This window comes from Delphinapterus leucas, chromosome 4 (genome assembly GCF_059928025.1).
Source record: "Delphinapterus leucas isolate spDelLeu-1000000601 "Yukka" chromosome 4, BTC_Dleu_Yukka2, whole genome shotgun sequence".
In the NCBI taxonomy this organism is placed as follows: Eukaryota; Metazoa; Chordata; class Mammalia; order Artiodactyla; family Monodontidae; genus Delphinapterus; species Delphinapterus leucas.
Genome location: NC_143132.1, coordinates 52,724,720 through 52,738,632, shown reverse-complemented (window position 1 = coordinate 52,738,632; position 13,913 = coordinate 52,724,720). Strand labels below are relative to the sequence as shown.

Here is a 13,913-nt window from a genome sequence, read left to right as displayed (position 1 = left end):
CCTCCCTGTTGAGGGTTATGCAGAGAATTGCAGACAGTGCTAAAAATGAGTGTTTCCCAAACGAGTCAGCTCTTTTTAAGCAATGTTCTCTGAAGTCCCACACAAAACTTCCATCTACGTGTCATTGGCCGGGACATAGCATATGACCACATCTCACTCTAAGGGTGGCTGGGAAATATGGGGAATATAGTCTTTAGTTCTGAGAGGCAATGAACTCAAGGTAAAACTCAGGGATCTGTCACCAAGGAGAAGGGGAAGAATGGATATTGTATAGGACAATGGCAATCTCAGCCAGTTCGGTACCTGATTTCAATCTGAATTATCTCTCCATCTCCAACCTCCAGTAAATAACTAACCAAGAGACTTACCATGAAATTGATAGTACTGTATTTTATCATTGTGAGGTGTACTCTTCCACCAACACCTTTTCACATGATGTGACTTACTATAAATAGAATCAATAAAATCAGTGAGAATTTTGATTACCATTACTTGTCACCTGTCCTAACAGCCAGATTCTGTTTGCCTTAGTTTGTCATAGATGCTGCAGAGATGCTGCCTACATGTAGGCTTGCAAGAGTCCCAGGACCTGAGCCTCTCCTGAGGAAGGACAGTGCTCCATGCCCTGCCATGCTTGGACTCAACACATTTATTCATTAAGTTATTATTCTTTCATTTACTCAATAATTCAAAAATATTTCTTGAGTACCTAAAGCCAAGTACTGTACTGGGCCCTGAGGACACACCAGAGAACCATGCCTTTGTTTTAATGGGTATTGCACTCTTCTGGGGACAATGTGACAGAGACAACAAATTATACAAAAATATATATACAAGAAGTGCTAAGTGCAAAGAAAAATAGAACAGGGTATGGGATAAGGGGTGTGTCTGTGGGGAGTGGGGGACATTTTAGAATTTATAGTCAAAGAAAGTCCATGATAGGTGATATTTGAGTGGCTACTTAATTGAAGCAGAGTGCCGATGTGCATACCCAGAGGAAGGACATGCCAGGCAGTGTGGGATTTAGGATTAAGCTACTCTCTCAGACCCCATATTTGATCCAGTGACCCTGTGATTAAAAAAAAAAAAAAAAGAGCTATCAGACCATGAAAATACATGGAAGAAACTTACATGCATATAGCTAAGTAGCCAGTCTGAAAAGGCTATCCAATGTGTGATTTCAATATATGACGTTCTAGAGAAGGTAAAACTACAGACAGTAAAAGATCAATGGATAGATAACAGGGGTCTGTGAGGAAGGACGGATGAATGAGTGGAACACAGGGGATTTTTAGGGCAGTGAAACCATTCTGTATGATACTGAAATGGTGAACACATAGTATTATGGATTTATCAAAACCCACAGAATGTACAACAGAATGAACCCTAATGTGAACTATGGACTTCAGGTAATAACAATGTGTTGATATTGGTTCATCAATTGTAACATACCACACTAATGCAAGATGTTAATAATAGGAGTGTGTGTGCATGCAAGATAGAGAGGGAGAGAGAGGCGGGTGGGAGAAAGGGAGTATATGGGGAATCTGTTCTTTCTGCAGTTTTTCTGTAAATTCAAAATTCTCTAACAAATAGTGTCTTTTTTAAAAAGGGAAGAATGCATAACGGGACGAGAAGAATTTGTGACTGCTTTTGCAATCTACCACAGCATCAAAGACCATCTGCCAAACCTTACCCTCCAGATTCACTTCCTAATTCATCTACCCAGCCTCCTGGTCCAATGACCTACCAACCCCCAACCCAGTCCCTGATACAACTGCATTTCTATACCCAGGTGCATTTTCTGATGTTCTTCTCTTAGCTGGGGGGGGGCTCTGAACTCCTCTTCTCTGTGTATTAAAGTTCTGTTCATTTCTTAACCAGACTCTCTTACTTTCTCCATGAATCTTGTCAGTATCCTTTAGTCAAAAAGAATCCCTTCTTCCTTTGCATTCCAGCAACACCCTGCAAGTACCTTATTACTGATCCTGGTTGGCCTTATATTATGCTGTTTTTTATCTGTTTTCCTTGAAGGCCAGTTCCTTGTCTTAAGTTTCTTTGATTCAACTATAATGCTAAACACAGTGCAAGGCACATAACTGGAATGGAGTGTATGTTGACTGGAAACTGTAATTAAATGTAGAAGAGATGTGATAATTTAGTCATGAAGGTCCTGTTTTCTTGGCTTTTTTCTTAGTTTGGATTTCCTGGTCCTCTTTCACTGCTAATGACCCAAATGCCATTTTATTTGTAAAATATAAAGAATGGTATGGAGAGAAAGTTATTAAATCACACAAATGATAATAATAGCAAATGATTTCATGTAAAGTATGTGGTGGAAAGGGAAATTGGATCTATTGCATATAAAGAATATCACATTTAACTTATGGGCTGTGGTGAAGGAAAATACATATAAATTATTAGCTATTACAGCCAGTAGATTCCTACTGTAATTGACAATGCTAACATTATAAACATAGACAGAGTTTCACAAGAATGAATTTGGTATTCAATACTGTACCATTTGGGGGTACATTTTTCTTTATTACTTTGACAATCGGAAACAACAGGAATTTGAGTTGCTGATTTTAATTGATAAGCAGATTGCCTTTTGCCAACTATTGAGCTCTAATGGCCCAAGGTCTGTTCATTTTTTCAACATCATTTCTGTGCAACTGAAATAAAATGATCAATTAGTCTTTTAAGCACAGCATCTGTGTTTCGAGGGCAAGTTGAGAATGGAAGTAAAAATTGATTTTGTGGACGAGTCTCAGAGGGGTACTGGCTCTTTCCCTTCAGGAAAGTTCCCATCTCTGAGCAGAAGGCAGCTGCTAGAATTAGGGCACAAGTGGCAGATATGGGTAGGTTTAGTACACAACCTATGGAGCAGCTTTAAACTGGTAACAACTGACATAAGTGAGAGCTAATCTAATGCTACATTAGCTGAGAAAAACAAGTGAGCAATACTTACTCAGTGTTACACACCTGGAAGGGAAAGAAGACCATGACCCGAACTATACGTGGGCTCTACCGCTGCCACTATGAGGGACAGGTAGGGCTGGGATAGGAACCAAGGAGGGAGAATCTCCATTGATGGGAAACTCTATCTTCTCCAAAACTAGATAATGGCTTCACATAATTCCCTAGGTTTTGTAATGTACACTTATCAATACAAATGCTTGCATGGATGTGCTTAGTGAGTGCTGTTTATTTAGAAAATGGTGCTCAGAAATGTATGTATTCTAAAGTGTATATGTAGGACTTAGATAACACCAGAAGAAATAATCTGTAGTAGTCAGAAAGAATCTTAGGTTAATGCATGTAGCCCAGAATGTAGGGGAAAAAAGAGCAAGACCATGATATGCATAAACCCAACTGACCATCAATATCCTACATGACAAGCAAGACATGCCTAGTTGGAAAAGCTCCATAGATTCACCGACACCCCAAATTTTGATTAAAAAGATAGCCTCCTGTTGTTTAGTTTTCAGTGATGGAGCCTAGAGTTCATCAGATCCATTCCAGTGCTTTGAACACTAGCCTGAGCAGTCATCTCTATCCCTCCCCCTTCCAACACACACACACACACACACACACCCTTCAGACTCAAAGGGGAGGAATGACAAAGTTCATTTATCAACTCATAATAAAAAATATTTAACTCATTTGGATGTTTTGATTATTAAATGAGCCAAACTTTATAAAATGCCTTGCACATGGAAATCTCATAAAAATTGCTACTGCTGTTACTACTGCTGCTGCTACTGTCTGGCTCTGAGGCAACACATAATCTAGGTATTAACAATTATGCATAATGAGTCAGTTGTGATATAATGTAAAGAGCTGATCTTGGAATCACATCAGCCTGGCTTTGAAACCACTTACTAACAACCGAGAGTTTGGCTTATTTACTCAACTTCCCTGAATCTCCACTTCTTCCCCTGTAAACGGAGCAGTAACATTTACCTCAGGATTGTTGTAAGGAATTAATGTATAATAACTAGGAAGCAGGTGGTGATTGATAAATGTCAACGTCTTCTGAGATTTCCTCCTAAACATTTCCTGTGAGAGTCTCCACTCCAGACATGAGGATGCAGCACGGGAATACGTGGGTTGTACACCCGATATTCTTTCCGACACTAAGTGATTGATGGAAACCTGTTATCTCTTTCTGAGCAGCGGCTGCTGTTGACTGCCACACAAGTGCCCCCGGAAACATGCTGTTAGCAGACAGTGATGCTTTATTGCCCATAGTCAGCTGATCATTTCTCTGGAGGAGCGAAAATCCCAAATACAGTGTGTGAACCAATGTGGCCAAACTATTCAGAATTTGGTCCCGGATGGATACAAGAGTGATCACATCCTTAACTACCCCATTTCCAGCAACTTTGCATGCTTACAAAGCACTGAAAGCCCATTCATTATAAGTGCCCACCTACAATGCCCCAGTTTATATGTTTATCTTGAAAGCCAATTACATTCCTAAGTTTGTTTTGCAACTTTTCTCCCAGGAAATTTCTAGCCATTCTCTAGAGTTAAGCTGTTGTATGACTTTTTAATCTCCTTCCAGAATCCTTCCCCGCTCTATTTGGCACCTAGAAGTTGGCTATGAGATTCGAAGTGAATACTAATGTGACTCCTGTACTAGCCCTTCTGCAAAGAGGCAGAGTAAACTTGGAGGCAAGGGCTTTACAGTATGATACAATCCTTATTATCTCCCTGTATGGGACCTATATTAGTTAAGCCTCACTTCTCTCAATTGTGAAATGGAGAGAATGCATTCTGGTAAAGAATGGTTGATGCTTAAGTGAATGCATGAAAGGAAAATGCCTAGCAGGTAGTTGATACTCAACTTTTTAATGGGTCTTCCATTTTTATACAGATTTGTTCAATCTACCTTCTTAATCCCCCTTGTTAAAAACTTACTCTGAACCTCTTGCCCATTTCAACTCAGCCCTGTCACAACTTGAGAGAAGCAATCTGTGAGCAAGTAGCTGCAGCAATGCCTCAGTGCTTCAATCCCAAAGCTTCAGTGCTTGGTGATGGCTTGGGAAGGATGGTGCCTTCCTTGGAAGAAGTGACACTATGGTTCCACCTTCTGTGAGACAACAGGCAGCCTGACAGACAAGAACATTTCCTGGGCTCCCACTGGGCTCAAAGCACCTGATTGGGTTCAGTGAGGGATGACAAAGGAAGGAGAAGATGGGCCTCCTGCCTGGGTGCTCCCTCCACTAACTGCTTAGAAGCCTGAGAGAAGCCGGGGAGTCAAGGTTAGCTGGAAAATGTCACACCACAGTGCCCTCTACTCAAGGAGAGCTCATTTTGAGTTGGCAAGTATTCTATCTGTTAGCACAGAAAATATTCATTCCTGGCGTAAGGGAATTGGGAGTTAACCAGATCCAGGGCACCCAGGAGGCCTTGTAAATCACAGAGACGCTGAACAACCTCAAAACTCTGAGAACACTGAGACCATGTATTCCAGTCACAAAGGAGCACAGAAGCCTTTTGTAAACCAAGGGAAGGTAGATGCTGTGGGATTGCTTCGCAGAGAGGACAAAATCTAGGACAGCAGCTACAATAAAGCCACAGCTAAGCCACAGTCCTCCTGGTGTCTATCTTTACTCAGTCCTTCTTAAAATTTCTGATTTGTCTTTTGTGGATATTGCCTGATCAAAAGGAAAATCTCTTGTTTGACCAGAGAAAGGCTGGGAATGGCAGGGGAGGTGTGCAGAGGCCAGGCGGGGGCTTGTTTATCTCTATGGTGGATCTGTCCCTCCTTCGGAAGAGCAGGCTGTTCCACCCCGAGATAATGGGGAGCATAATGCCCCGCCGTCTCATTTCTGAAATTCAAACTTGCAAGGGCGGATTCATGTGTTTGCGTTTAGGAGAAAACCCAAGGCCTCCCACATAGTCGTGGGCTTTGTTCACACGGTTTTCTTCTGAGAGTTTCACTCTCCCCCGGGATAACTAGATTCTCATAGAAACTAAACTGAAGTGCAAGATTAATCCAGGTTGGTTACATGCCAGCTGTTTTCTACAAACCTTTGAAGGTGGATGTGTGACAGACATTTCTAATTATTTATAATGACACTTTTATTACTATGGCTCTTTTCTCCTAAGGACTTTGTGATTTCAGCATGCTCTAGAAGGCCAGAGTTATTCATCACAGCTTATTTATTTAAAAATTGAGGTGAGGTGAATATGGAAATAAGCAATCTAAAACTTTCTTTTAAAATATATTTTATACATCTTTCCATTATTAACAGCTTTATATTGCCAAGAGTGCTTACTTTCCTGTTCCAATTCAGTTATATATATATATTTTTTCAAGACAAATTTCAAAGTTGTAACTTAAAACAATTTAAAACAATCAAAGTCAATAATGCTTAAAAGCAACTTTAGTATAGGAGAAAAACTCCAGATTTGAGACAAAACACTATGTTTAGTTTAGCTGTACCACTTTAGAAAATGTTACTTAACCTTTCCAGCCTCAGTGTCTTTAGGTATAAAACAAGGATGAAGATGTCTACTTGACTGAAGTGTGGTTATGAGAGTTGAATGTGATTAAGTGCATGAAAGCTACCAGGTGAAAGAGTTTGATAATTAGTGTTTTCCTGGGTAATTATCATATAGAGACCAATGTTCACAGAACTGAAGAATAGCTTTGAACAGAGGTTCATATTTGAGGATCATGGATAAAGGTTCAAAGATGGGCTTCTTCAGGAAGCCCATGAATACCCTGAAAACAATGTGCACAACTTCTGGGCATCTGTGTATGTTAGGATTCTGGGCTGTGACAGAAACTGAACCCGTACCAGCTTATTTTATCAAGAAAGTACAGGTAGAAGCCTGGGTAGCTTGGGAACAGGTGGAATCAGGGCTTGGAATACAGCCAAGGTGCTCCACCTAGTGGCTCTCTTTCTTCTGCAGATGGGCATTATCTGTAAGCAGATAGGGTGAGGGATCCTGGAGAAAGACCACCAGGCATGACTTTCTTGACACAAGCCATTTTGGCCTAAACTGTTTTGTGATCTAAGCCTGGCCATTATGCTTGCCCTAGAACAGGTCTCAGTAACTAATGTTCTTAAGGGAAGTAAGGGAATGCAGGAACGAAAGAAGTAAAAGCAGTCAAGAAACTATAGTTCAGCAATAAAAAAGAGTCCTAGTTCCTCCTTAAGGGATCTACATAACAATCTGATACAAGTCTGAGCTCTGCAGGAACTAAGCCCCCCACCCAGCTGGAGGATGGAATGATGATGTTGACTCTCCTGACTTCAATCAACTAAAGCCTGGACTCTGGCAACGGCTGCCCCGATGTTACAGTGAATTCTTCTCTGCTCAAGCCCCTTCATGAGTATGCATGTTCCCTTAGCTTAGAACTTCCCCAATTTTGCAGTTCGGGGAGACACTGCTTTGGGAAAGACCCCTGGTGTTCTCCTTACTCGCTGCAGGTAATGATAAATCCTTCCTTCTCCCGACCTTTGGCTTGGTTTTGTCTTTCAGCTCAACATCCACCAAGAGGCGAACCTAGTTTTAACATATTCACTTTTACACAGGTGACCAGCTTCTTGAAAACACATTGAGGGGCATGGATTCAGACGATTACATCACCCATACTAGAGAAGAATTGGTTCTCTCTCTTCCCAAGTTAAGAAGTCTCAGGAAAGGACCTTGATCCTTCTGTCTTAATCGGAACATCACGGTGGCCAGGAGGCAGGGAATTTAAGATGCTAGTGGGGACCACTTGCATGACAGAGTAGAAAAAAAAAACATTTCCTAGGAGAAAAAGGGGCTTGAGTGTGGCTCCAGGGAGACAAAATTCACATAAATGGACTATTTTGTGGGACTTCTTTATCAGATTTTCAAATGTTTTCATTCACCGTAGGAGAACCACACATCTGCAGATTTGAGAGTTAAGAGGTTGTTTCCTTTTGTGGAAATATCTTGTGGCAGATATTTCTTAAAGAAACCCAATGTTTCTGTGAATATGTAAAAAGTTTTCACTTAACTGCAGTCCTATGATTTAAAAATTAATGCAAAGTTATTTATTCATAACCTTCACATAAATTAATATTCCACCTGAAGTGCACAGAAGACTCCAATTAAGTTTAATAATTCTCAGTGGGCATCTTAGGTTCCATAAAAATGGCTAATATCTGTAACTTGCTGTCAATTTAACTCAACAAATATTTGAATACTTATTATGCATAAGATTTGAGCTTAGATAATGTTAAAAGAGAGTTGACCACTTGAGGAAAACATCCTTAGTATCTGTGATGATTAATTTTACGTGTCAACTTGTCTAGGCTATGGTGTCCAACTGTTTATCAAACGCCAGTCTTGACGTTGCTGTGAAGGTATTTTTAGATGTGATGAACACTGAAATCAGTAGACGAGTAAAGCAGGTCAGTTTCCATACTGTGCGTGGAGACTAATCAGCTGAAGGCCTTAAAAGCAAAGACAGGTTTCCCAAAGTGGCAATTTGGCCTCAAGACCGCAGCATAATAACCTTGCCTAAGTTTCCAGCCAGCAGACTTCCAGACTGCAGATTTTGGACTGAACAATGTAACAACAGCGCTGCCTGGAATATCCAGCCTGCTCTACAGATTTCAGACTCGCAAGTCCCCACAATCATGTGAACCAATTCCTTAAACTAAGGCAGAGTCTCTCTCTCTCTCCTATTGGTTTTGCTTCTCGAGACTCTTGGCTAATACAATATCCCTAAAATATAAAGGGTATCTATAATTTAGAAGAAAAATCCAACAACCCAAGAATAAAATGAGCAGAAGAAGCAGACCTTCCGCAAGTTCACCTACCTTGGCGTGAACCTCGACCACCTGCTTGGCCAAGTCCTACCAGCAGCTCGGGCTGCGGGGCGGCGGGGCGGCGGGGTGGCGGGGTGGCGGGGCGGCGGGGCGGCGGGGCTGCGGGGCGGCGGGGCTGCGGGGCGGCGGGGCGGCGGGGCGGCGGAGGAAGCCTACTCCCGGCTAAAGCGGCTGCGCAAGACCAAGACCGAGGAGCCGCCCACGAGAAGCCGGACGTGGTAGCGCTGCACCTGAGGGTCATAATCGTCCTGCCTGAGATGGTGCGTAGCATGGGAGGGGCGTCTACAACCGCAAGAGCTTCAACCAGGTGGAAATCAAGCCTGAGATGATGGGCACCTACCTGAGCCAGTTCTCCACCACCCACAGGCCCGTGAAGTACAGTGGGCCCGGCATCAGGACCACCCACTTCCCGTGCTTCTTCCCCCTCAAGTAGCCTGACAGCCAATAAAGGAACAGCCTTCTTAAAAAAAAAAAAAAAAAAAGTGTTCTGTGAATGTTTCACATAAAAAGAAATACAAAAGATACTTAATGTTGCTCAAAATTAGGGATGTCACATTAACAGTAAGTTAAAATATCTATCTTACATATCAGAATGACAAAACGTCAAATACTTTAATTTCTTATTAAAAAACAAATGAACTCAATTGTTGATTATGTAACCACACAGAGATGAAAGTTATTTCAGGTTAAAAAAATAACTTCAAGTGATTACTTTTAGTAGTAAATACATCGTTATTTTAAAACTACAAAAGGTGTGTTTAAGATAAAACTAGGTACTTACATTAAGGTAGTTAAGGGAGTGGTTTTCATCATGAGAAAACGGAGAAAGCATACACAGGTAAAGTAAAACAAGTTAAATATAAACCTACAGTCTTAAATTTGAATTGGAAACATTTTTTTTCTCTTAAAAAAACCCCTACATTTCCTGACTCTGTCCACAGAAAAGGCCTAGTAGCAATGAGAAGTTGTGTGGTTTGTAAATAATTTTCCACTAAAATATTCTAGGACTCTTGGTGAAACAACTGTTTATAGCCAGACCTGGGGCAGACAGTGGGAAGATGAACCTGAGACATCTTATTGAAACAGGAAATAAGGAATTTATCTAGACCAATGTACTCATATCGAGAGAAAACAGAAACCAAACGGAAAGGACTCTCTCCCCAATGGTCTGAAATAAGATAATGTGAGCATCAAAAATAATAATAATAATGCCAACCATAGATTGAAACACACACAATATATAAAAACCCATTAGCTCATTAATAGTCTTAAGAAAAAAATATTCCTTGGTTACCATTTGGAGTTCATAAGACCCAATGTCATTTCTCTAAAAACTGACATCAGTTCTTCCTTTCCTGTACACACTTTATTTTAGGGTAACTAAGTAATTAATGTGTGAAGTTCTTTATAGAAGAATCTTTTCTAATATATACTGAAAGAATTAGAAAATCATTATTTGCAACCTCTAGGTTATCAGTGGAACTGGGAAAAGATCATTAATGGATATTCAACCATTTGCTAAAGGTTAATAGGGAACTTCATAAGAAGTACCCTGCATCCCCAACTCTAATCATCATTAAAGTGAGACTAACACTTAAGTGTTGGTGATGATGTGGAAAAGTTACTACCCTTGTGCACTACTGGTTGGCATGTAAAATGATACAACTGTTGTGGCAAACGGTGTGGCAGTTCCTCAAAAATTTAACAATAAAATTACCATATGGTGCAGTAATCCCACTTCTGGATATAAACCCCCCCAAAATTGAAATCAGGGTCTTGAAGAGATATCTGTACACCCATGTTCATAGCAGCATTATTCACAATAGCTAAAATGTGGAAGCAACTTAAGTGTCCACTGAAGGATGAATGGATGAGCAAATTGCAGTATACACACGCAATGGAATACTATTCATGCTTAAAAAGGAAGGAATTCTGCTACAAGACGGATAAAACTTGAGGATATAATGCTAAGTGAAATAATCCAGTCACAAAAAGACAAATATTGTATGATTCCTCTTGTACTTAGGATAGTCAAAATCATAAAGACAGAAAGTATAATGGTGGTAGCCAGGGGCTGGGGGAAGGGAGAGTGGGGAGTTATTTTTTAATAGTTTTAAAGTTTTAGTTTCACAAGATGAAAAAAGTTGCAGGGATGGATAGTGTTGATGGTTGCATAACAATGTAAATGAATAAATACTACTGAACTGTACACTTAAAAATGGTTGTGCTGGTACATTTTATGTTATGTGCATTTACCACAATTTTTTTTTTAAAGTGAGACTACCAGGTGCGTGCGTCCTGATGTGATACAAAAGGAACTATGTATTACAACCTATAAGAGATGTTTGCCTAGATAATTGCAACTAAATCTACTCAAGCATCCACATTTAACCACCTGCTTACAGGGAGTACAGAGTGACAAATGAGTTGAATTTGGAATGGTAAGCAGAACTTTGAAGTCTGACAGGAGGAGGGAGGGCTGAGAGGAAAGCATTAAAAGTAGGGATCAAACCACAGGAACAAAGGAGCAGCAAGCAGTTCCTGTGGGAAATAGGCATTGAGCTGCTTTCTGAAGACCTTGAATGTCTGACTGAGAAGTGAGAAGACACAAACAAATAAAAATAATGGCAGTCACTTGTGAATGCTTTCTAGGGACCAGACACTGGGCTTCTTGTGCTCATTTATTTCTCACCACAATCTTTTATGAGAGGCATTATTTTCATTGTTTTACAAATGAAGAACCTGGGGCTTATGAAAGGTTAAATAACTTGCCCAAGGACACCCAACACTTACAAAGAAGGGTTCAAAGGTTCAACATCATCGCTTTCTTGACTGTAGAATAGAAAATTCATTGAAGAAAGTATTGCTTATACCTCTCTAGCTAATGCAAATCACTCTTTGTGATTTGTCCTTGGCTTACTTATTTAGCACATACTATATTTAACTGATTCAAAATGCCATCAATTGCAAGACTCACAATTATTTCATGTACCCAGAAAAATGCCATCAATTAAAATAAAATACCGTGTTTTATCATTTAGAATTTTTATTTGCTACCTATTGAAGGAATCCCTATGGTATTATTTAGACATTTATTTTGAATCATATATCACTTTTATCATACATAAAATCAACAATATTAGCAAACTATGCTGGCTAAGAATTCCTAAAATTTCTTACCATTCATGACTTTTTCACATTGCTTTTCAATTCAGTCAGCAAGGTCTCTGTTCTTCCACATATTTTCCTTTGTGCCATCAAGACCCAAGATATAATCAAAGTCCACTGGTGTTGGGCTCTTAAGTCAGTTTTGCCATGATATAGAGGTAGTCTACTTTTGAGTTCCATTTGGAACTTAACCCATTTTTTTCATGTCCTTCCCACCTCCTCCTGCAATTGTTTATATCCTACGGGTTAAAAGAGTGTTTCTGATTTTCCTCCAATGTACTGAAATTTAATTTTGCAAGTTTTGAGGCTGAAATTTTCATATTTTCTTATAAAATGACAACTATGTCATGATTGGTGCCAGGCAAAATAAGGCGTTCATTGGGCATAGCTTGTATCTTGATTACAGAGGTGTTAAAATGTGACAAAGAAAAATGCAGGCCTTAGGATTGCTAAATATAGTAGTTAAAAATAACATATTTGCTTAAACATTATGAGATGTGGAGACAGAATTAGAGTAGCTAGCTGGGAGACTGCCTGGGTTTAAATTCTCTTCTTCAGTTACTTACTTCCTATGGGTCCAGGGGCAGCCTCCCTCTCTCCCTACCTTCTCCCCGTCTTCCCTTCCTTCTTTCTTGCTCGTATTTATTGAACGTCTGTCATGAACTAGATATTAGTATAGGTGCTTGGAAGTCATTAGAAAATAAAATAAGGATCACACCCTTATCCATTTTGATTCTAGTCTTAAGGAAGAGAAGTCTTAAGAAAAACATTTTAGATGTGGACTACCACAAGTAAGTCAACAAAGTCAAAATAAAAATGTGTTTTTTCCTACTATCAATTTAGACTCTTCAAAAATTACTTTTCTGATCTTCAAATTCTTTGTTTGCATATTACATGAATAAATTGTGTATGTGTGCATATTTGTATGTGTATGTTACTCTTTAAAATCAAAATACGGATGGGGCTATTTCTACAGAATGTCATGTATTCTTCAAGGTGAAGAAGAAAAACTTCTGCCTAAAATGATGATCAGTGAAACGCAAAAAAGGTAACAGCATGGAAAATGAAACATAAATGAGGTTTATAAAATTATCTTGGTTATATTTCTCTACGGTGTTGTCTGCAGCCCAGATGACCCTCTCATTTAGCACATGAGTTCTTGGTTAACTAAGTTACCTCTGGAGTTACTTTACTGTTGTTCATGTGTGTTATGAATTTTATTTTTCCTCCCTTAAATCCATGGAGAATATATATCATCCCAAATGCACACTGTCATTTTGAATTTGAAATATTTCCTTGGACTCTTCATATAGGAACAAATCTATTATTTTGTACAGGGAATATTTTTTCTTTGCTTGACATCACAGGCTAAAGAGCATATCATCTTCAGCAATTTAAATTTAAATGAATCAATGGGCTAACACTGATTTGCCTCTGTTCCTTCACAGCCACATACAGTAGTTTGCATTCATTAAATTAGTAATAAAGGAATTAAAATTGCTAGCTTCTAAGGGAGGGACATGTCAGTGGTATTAAATGTTGCACTTGGAATGATTGTCCTTGCATGTTAATTCTTTGCTGCCTGAGATGCAGAGGAAGTTCAAGGAAATGATACTCTAACCACGTGTTATCTTAATTTGGGAAAAGTTCCTTTAAAGGATGAATTGCATTGCAATGGATTTTCTAATCAGACCATGCACTAATTTAGAATCAATGACCTCTAATCCTTTAAATCCACTATCACTGGCAGTAATTGGGAGGCTTCTGTAAGGCTGTTTACAAGTTACCTATCTGGACACAACAAAAGATGGATTTGTTTACAAATTTGAATTTGTAATTGTGTGCGCTAGAAAGCTCATCTCTTTAGTTGCAGTGGTGATCAGATCATTTGTGGCATCGTGTTATTGGTGTGTGCGCAGC

The 13,913-nt window shown here is 39.5% G+C and overlaps 1 pseudogene; it reads left to right on the top strand.

Moving 5' to 3' along the window:
- Nucleotides 1–2,738: 2,738 nt before the first annotated feature.
- LOC149749308 (small ribosomal subunit protein uS19 pseudogene) lies at nt 2,739–11,966 on the top strand (annotated as a pseudogene).
- The last annotated feature ends 1,947 nt before the right edge of the window (nt 11,967–13,913 follow it).